Source organism: Corylus avellana, chromosome 5, assembly GCF_965113065.1.
Source record: "Corylus avellana chromosome 5, dhCorAvel1.hap1.2, whole genome shotgun sequence".
Lineage (NCBI taxonomy): Eukaryota > Viridiplantae > Streptophyta > Magnoliopsida > Fagales > Betulaceae > Corylus > Corylus avellana.
The window spans coordinates 9,706,432-9,712,377 of NC_142494.1; the positions used below are offsets into that span (position 1 = coordinate 9,706,432).

General features: G+C 35.8%; 1 pseudogene; it reads left to right on the forward strand.

Annotated features, from left to right (window-relative positions):
- Positions 1-660: 660 nt before the first annotated feature.
- LOC148585367 (disease resistance protein At4g27190-like) lies at positions 661-5,457 on the forward strand (annotated as a pseudogene).
- The last annotated feature ends 489 nt before the right edge of the window (positions 5,458-5,946 follow it).

Consider the following 5,946-nt stretch of genomic DNA (forward strand, 5'->3'; position numbering starts at 1 on the left):
AAGCCGAATATGCCACAAAACTGTATCATCTCTATATGGTATTGCTAAAGTGGATGTTGCAGCTCCACTAAAAAATGTGTTCTTGAGTAAATTTTATAAATTGCCATTTTTCTTACCCATAATTACCACCAAAAAATCTTTAAATATTTTCATAACTTCATCATTGGCTAAATAACCATAGCCCAAACCCTCCTCTCCCCTCACTTGATGAGGGGTGGCTAGTTGCCCCTCATTTGTGACGGGTAGCTCATCCTTTTTTTTTTTTTTTTTTGAAAAATAAAAATAAAAATTGGGTGGATCGAACTAATGAGTCCTTTTGTAATTGGTTGTGACGTGGATTCAGGTGTAAATTTAATAGTTTATGTTGTAGATATTATTTTATAGACATATAATAGCTTACTATAGGGAATCATGAATCTTCAAAATATTTTTGGTACCACAGATCAATTTAGTACAATTGCAAACCCATGGATCATTTAAGTAATTTTTCATGTCTTTGGCTCTACCTGGAGCTTTTCATCCTACTAATTAACGACCTATTTTTACCACTTCTCATGTCTTTCAGTATATTTTGCCATTTTATGATTTATGCATTTTTCACTTTCCCTTTCCAGAAAAGCAAATGGAAAGTGCCAAAAAAAAAAAAAAATTGAAACAAGAATGGATATTCTCATTGCCGTTGCTGCAAAAATCGCTGATTACACGGTTAGACCAGTCGGAAGATGGCTATGTTACTCGTTTTACTACAACAGCAACATTGGGAGTATGAAGAACCAGGTAAATAAGTTGCACCTTGCAAGAGATAGAGTGCAACATTCCATTGATGCTGCCATAAACAATTGTGAAGAAATTGAAGGTGATGTTAACAAGTGGTTGGAAGAGGTGGATAAAAATACAAAAAAGGCCATGAAAGATCTTGAAAGTGAAGGAGAAGCAAGGAGGAAGTATTTTAATGGGTCATGACTAAACTTGAGTCTACGGCATCGGTTAAGCCATAAAGCAGCGAAGATAGTGGAAGATATTGGTGAAGTCTTGAAAAATGGAAATTTTGACAGAGTATCCTACCGCCCAGCTTCAAAGGCGATAATGATTACGAGCCATGTGGATTACGTGGCCTCTGAATCAAGAAAGTCAGTTATGAAGAGACTTATGGAGTCACTGAAAGATGATAACATCCACGTGATTGGAGTGTGGGGGATGCCTGGTGTGGGAAAGACTACGCTAGTGAGAGAAGTTGCTATGCAAGCAATGAAAGAAAGGTTATTCGATAAGGTGGCTATGGCAGATGTGATCCAAAGCCCAGACGTTAGACGAATTCAAGGAGAAATCGTGGAAATGCTAGATCTAAAGTTTGATAAGGAGACTAAACCCGTAAGAGCAAGTATTTTGCGGGAGAGATTATCAAAAGACAAGAAGAAACATGTTATCTCTGAGGATGTTGATGACATAATGAAGAAACCTGATTCGGGGGCAAGTCGTCTACAGGGGAGGTTAACAAAAATAAAAGACCAGAAGATACTTGTTATCCTTGATAACATATGGGACAATCTTGATTTGGAGGCAATAGGAATTCCTTCTAAGGGATGCAAAGTATTACTGACATCCAGAAATCGAGTATTATTTTGTGAAATGGGCACCCAAAAGGATTTTGAACTTGAAGTTTTACGTGAAGAAGAAGCATGGAGTTTATTTGAGAAGATGGCGAGTGATTGTGTTAAAGATCCCTATTTGCGAAGCATTGCAACTAAGGTAGCTGAAGAGTGTGCATGTCTGCCTCTTGCACTTGTAACAGTTTCAAAGGCATTAAATAATAAGAGTTTAGAAGAATGGAAGGATGCTTTGTAGTTACTAAGAAGACCCGTTTCCGAAAACATTACAAAGAGTATATATTCTTCTATAGAGGTAAGTTATAAACATCTTGAAGGTGAGGTCCAAGAAGTCTTTTTACTTTGTGCTCAACTGGGATACTATATTGTTGAGATGGACTTGTTGAAGTATTGTTATGGTTTGGTTGTGTTCCAAGATGTTAATACAATGGAAGATGCAAGAAACAGACTATATACAAGACTTCGTATTCTAAAGGACTATTGTCTGTTGCTAGACAGTCCTTATAGCTCTGAATATTTATGTATGCATGACGTTGTTCGTGATGCTGCTCAATTAATTGTGTCAAGGGATCCTAAAACGTTTGTGGTGAGAGCTGATGGTGGGCTAAAAGAAGGGCCAGATGCGTATGCACTCAAAAGATACAGGTCATTCTCTACAAGTGGTGGAGATATGCATGAAGTTTTTTCAAACTTGAGAACCTTGCTTATGAATGGTCCTTTGCCAATCCCTGACATTTTATTTGAAGGAATGGGAAAGCTCAAAGTTTTAGATTTGACTAAAATGCAACTTTCATCACTTCCTCTCCTTTTAAACCTAAAAACATAATGCTTGGATTACTGTGTGTTAGGAGACATATCTGTAATTGGAGAGCTCAAGCATTTAGTAATTCTTAGCCTTCTTCATTCCGACATTTCATAATTGCCAAGAGAAATTGAGTTGTTGACTCGTTTACGGTTGCTGGATTTGAGCAATTGTTCCAAGCTTGAAGTGATTCCACCTAATGTCCTATCGAGCTTGGTCGCATTAGAAGAGTTGTTTATGGGAAACAGTTTTGTTCAGTGGGAGGCCGAAGGACTCAATAATGAAAGAAATAATGCTAGCCTTGCTGAGCTAAAGCATTTGACACATTTGATCACTTTAGAGATACATATTCGAGATGCCAACAATCTACCAAAAGATTTGTCATTTGAGAAATTAGAAAGATACATAATATTTGTAGGAGATGTATGGGACTGGTCTGATAGGCGAGGAGAAATCTCAAGAACATTAAAACTCAAGCTGAATACAAGCTTCCATTGAGAAGTTGGGATTAAAAAGTTATTGAAGAAAACAAAAAATCTTTATTTAGATGAGTTAAAGGGTGTTAAGAGTGTTCTAAATGAATTAGATAGAGAAGGTTTTCAACAATTGAAGCACCTCCATATCAAAAATAATGCTGAGATTAAGTGTATCATTAACTCAATGAAATTGGATATTGCCTTTCCTACCTTGGAGACAATTCTTCTAAAAAATATGATCAGCCTGGGAGAAATATGTCATGGCCAGCTTCCCTTGGGATCCTTTGGTAACTTGACAGTTGTAAAAGTAGAAAATTGTGATAAATTAAAATTTCTCTTCTTGTCATCCGTAGCTAGGGGCCTTTCTCAACTGAAAGAATTGGAGATAAGAGAATGCAGCATCAAGGGTGCAATTGTCATAAAAGAAGAAAGCGAAATAGAAGACAAAGATACATCCTTGTTCCCTCAATTGCGTCGCTTGGCACTAGAGCATCTTCCAAATCTCATGAGCTTCTTAAGCACACAAAATTCATTTATAACTGATGCTAGAGAAATTATTTCGAAGGGCAAGCTTGATTTTCACATGCCAATTCTACATGAACAGGTATAATATGGTTTTCTTCTTTGATAAAGATCACCTTTTTCTTTCCCTCATTTTGAAATTAACAGTAATGATAGTTCAATATGCATCTTCAATTAAGAAATTTGGAGATGAGAGTTAATGACTTTTTATATCATGAATTACAGTCATATATTGGCAATTAAACAAATGCAAGAGGTGAAACATGAAGAGTGATATACGGGTTTTATTCACTTAGAAAAAGAAATTTAATAATTTTGGATGGTATACTGAATAATTGATTAGGAACTTTAATCTCCTTTATGGCCTCTAGGGCTAAATGCCATTTACATGGTTGTCTGCATTTCTTAATTGAAAGTTCATAAGAGTTTATGTTAATTGGTTTCTTAAGACACACTTTTCATTAAGCATACACTAGTTAATGCATTTCACATGCTCTTCTACGTTTCTTAATTGAGAGTTTGTAACAATTTATGTCCAATGTCGATTGGCCAATGGAGACATTTTTTTTTTTTTCATCATTAGGCATGCATAGTGTCTAAACTGCCATACCTATACGATTTAAGTTGTTGAAGGATAATGGAGACATGTTTGCTGCAGGTTGTGTTCTCTAACTTGGAAAGTTTGAAACTCTCCACAATAGGCTTGAAAGATATACAACACAACCAACATGAGGCAACAAGGTCCACTTGTAGATTAGCAAACGTGCAATCAATATCAAGGTTTCAAAATTTGTTACACTTGGAGGTGAAGGGCTCTAGTAATATAAAATATCTACTGTCATTCTATACAGCTAAATTTATGGAGCAACTCAAACACCTTGTCATAGTGGAATGTGAGGTTATGGAAGAGGTACTAGTCACTCAACATTTACGAGTAGTAGAAGAAATAATTCATAAGGTGTTATTCCCTCAACTAGAAGTCTTGATCCTAAAAGAGCTTCCAATCCTTAAAAGATTTTGTGAAGGAAGTAATGTCAAATTTCCATCATTGAAGGTGCTAGAGATAGAAAATTGCCCTAAATTAAAGACATTCATATCCAAACCTACTACTCTGGGCATGACGACCAGTAAAGAACTCAAGAAAATGAAAGCAGATGAAAGCCCTTATACTACTATGCAACCTCTCTTCAATGAAGAGGTAAATATTTTTTACTTGTTCCCCATCTTTTAGCTTCTTGTGAGTTATTATGAATAGATTTGTAATTAGCAAATGGGATGAACCTTGCAGGTTGCCTTCCCTAGTTTGGAATTTTTGTCCATCTCCCACATGGATGATTTGAAAATCTTATGGCATAACCAATTTGCTATGGATTCTTTTTGCAAGCTCCAGGTTATAAGAGTTGTATTATGTGGAAATCTTGTGAACATCTTTCAATCTAATATGCTGATAAGATTCCAAAGTCTAGAGACACTAGTAGTAATTTGTTGTATCTCACTGCAAGAAGTTTTTGAACTGCAAGGGCAAAATGTTACAGACATGCATTCCATAACAGTCATTCAGTTGAAAGAGTTGATTTTGCATGTCCTACCGAAGATGAGGCATGTATGAAGTAAAGACCCTAAACAAATTTTTAGCTTTCAAAATCTACAAAGTGTAAATGTTGGGGGATGTTCGAGTTTGAAAAGCTTATTTCCGACCTCTATGGCTAGATGTCGCAAGCAATTGGAGCAACTTGTGATGGTTCATTGTGAGGTGGACGAAATTGTTGCTGGGGAAGAAGCAGCACAACAATTACCCACATTCACCTTTCCCCGATTAACTGTCTTGCATCTTGTTTTTCTTCCAAGACTCAAGTGGTTTTACCCAAGAGAGCATATTTCAGAATGGCCAATGCTGAAAGATATGTTGGTGGCTTGTTGTCCAAAAGTTGAGATATTTGCTTCTGAACTTTTAAGCTTTCAATATATACTTCAACAAAGTCAGCTTCAGATTAAACAACCCATTTTCTTGGTTGATGAGGTACGTAAGAGTCTTACCAAATCTCATTAAATGTACAAGTGATAGAACTGATATTGATTATAAATAGAAGAAAGTACTTAATTTTCTTTATCATATGTAGAAGTTTTACCTTCCGGAGAAAAAAATAATAATCACAAAGGAAAAAGAAACTAATTACTCTTATGGAAATTTGTCTTTCTTTCTCTCTTCCGACTGTGATGCTTGTTTACCCCGGGAGCAAATTCCTTGATCAATTTCGAATATAAAAACTTGAAAAAAGTCTGCATACTCTCTCCAACAACCATACAATTGTCAATATTCCCTCCAAACTTTTAGTTTCCCCCCTTCTAAACTATGAATGTCCCTCAAGGCTAGTAGAAAGACAAAAAATGATCATATTCTTTTTTAATAAGACAAAAATACTGCTTATATATTTGGTGGTAGTTTGAAGGGGTATGTGAACTTTCTCCAATAATTTTTGTAATGTAACAAGAAATTTCTTGGTTTTTTGTGTGCTAGCTTCAAACAAGGATTACCTTT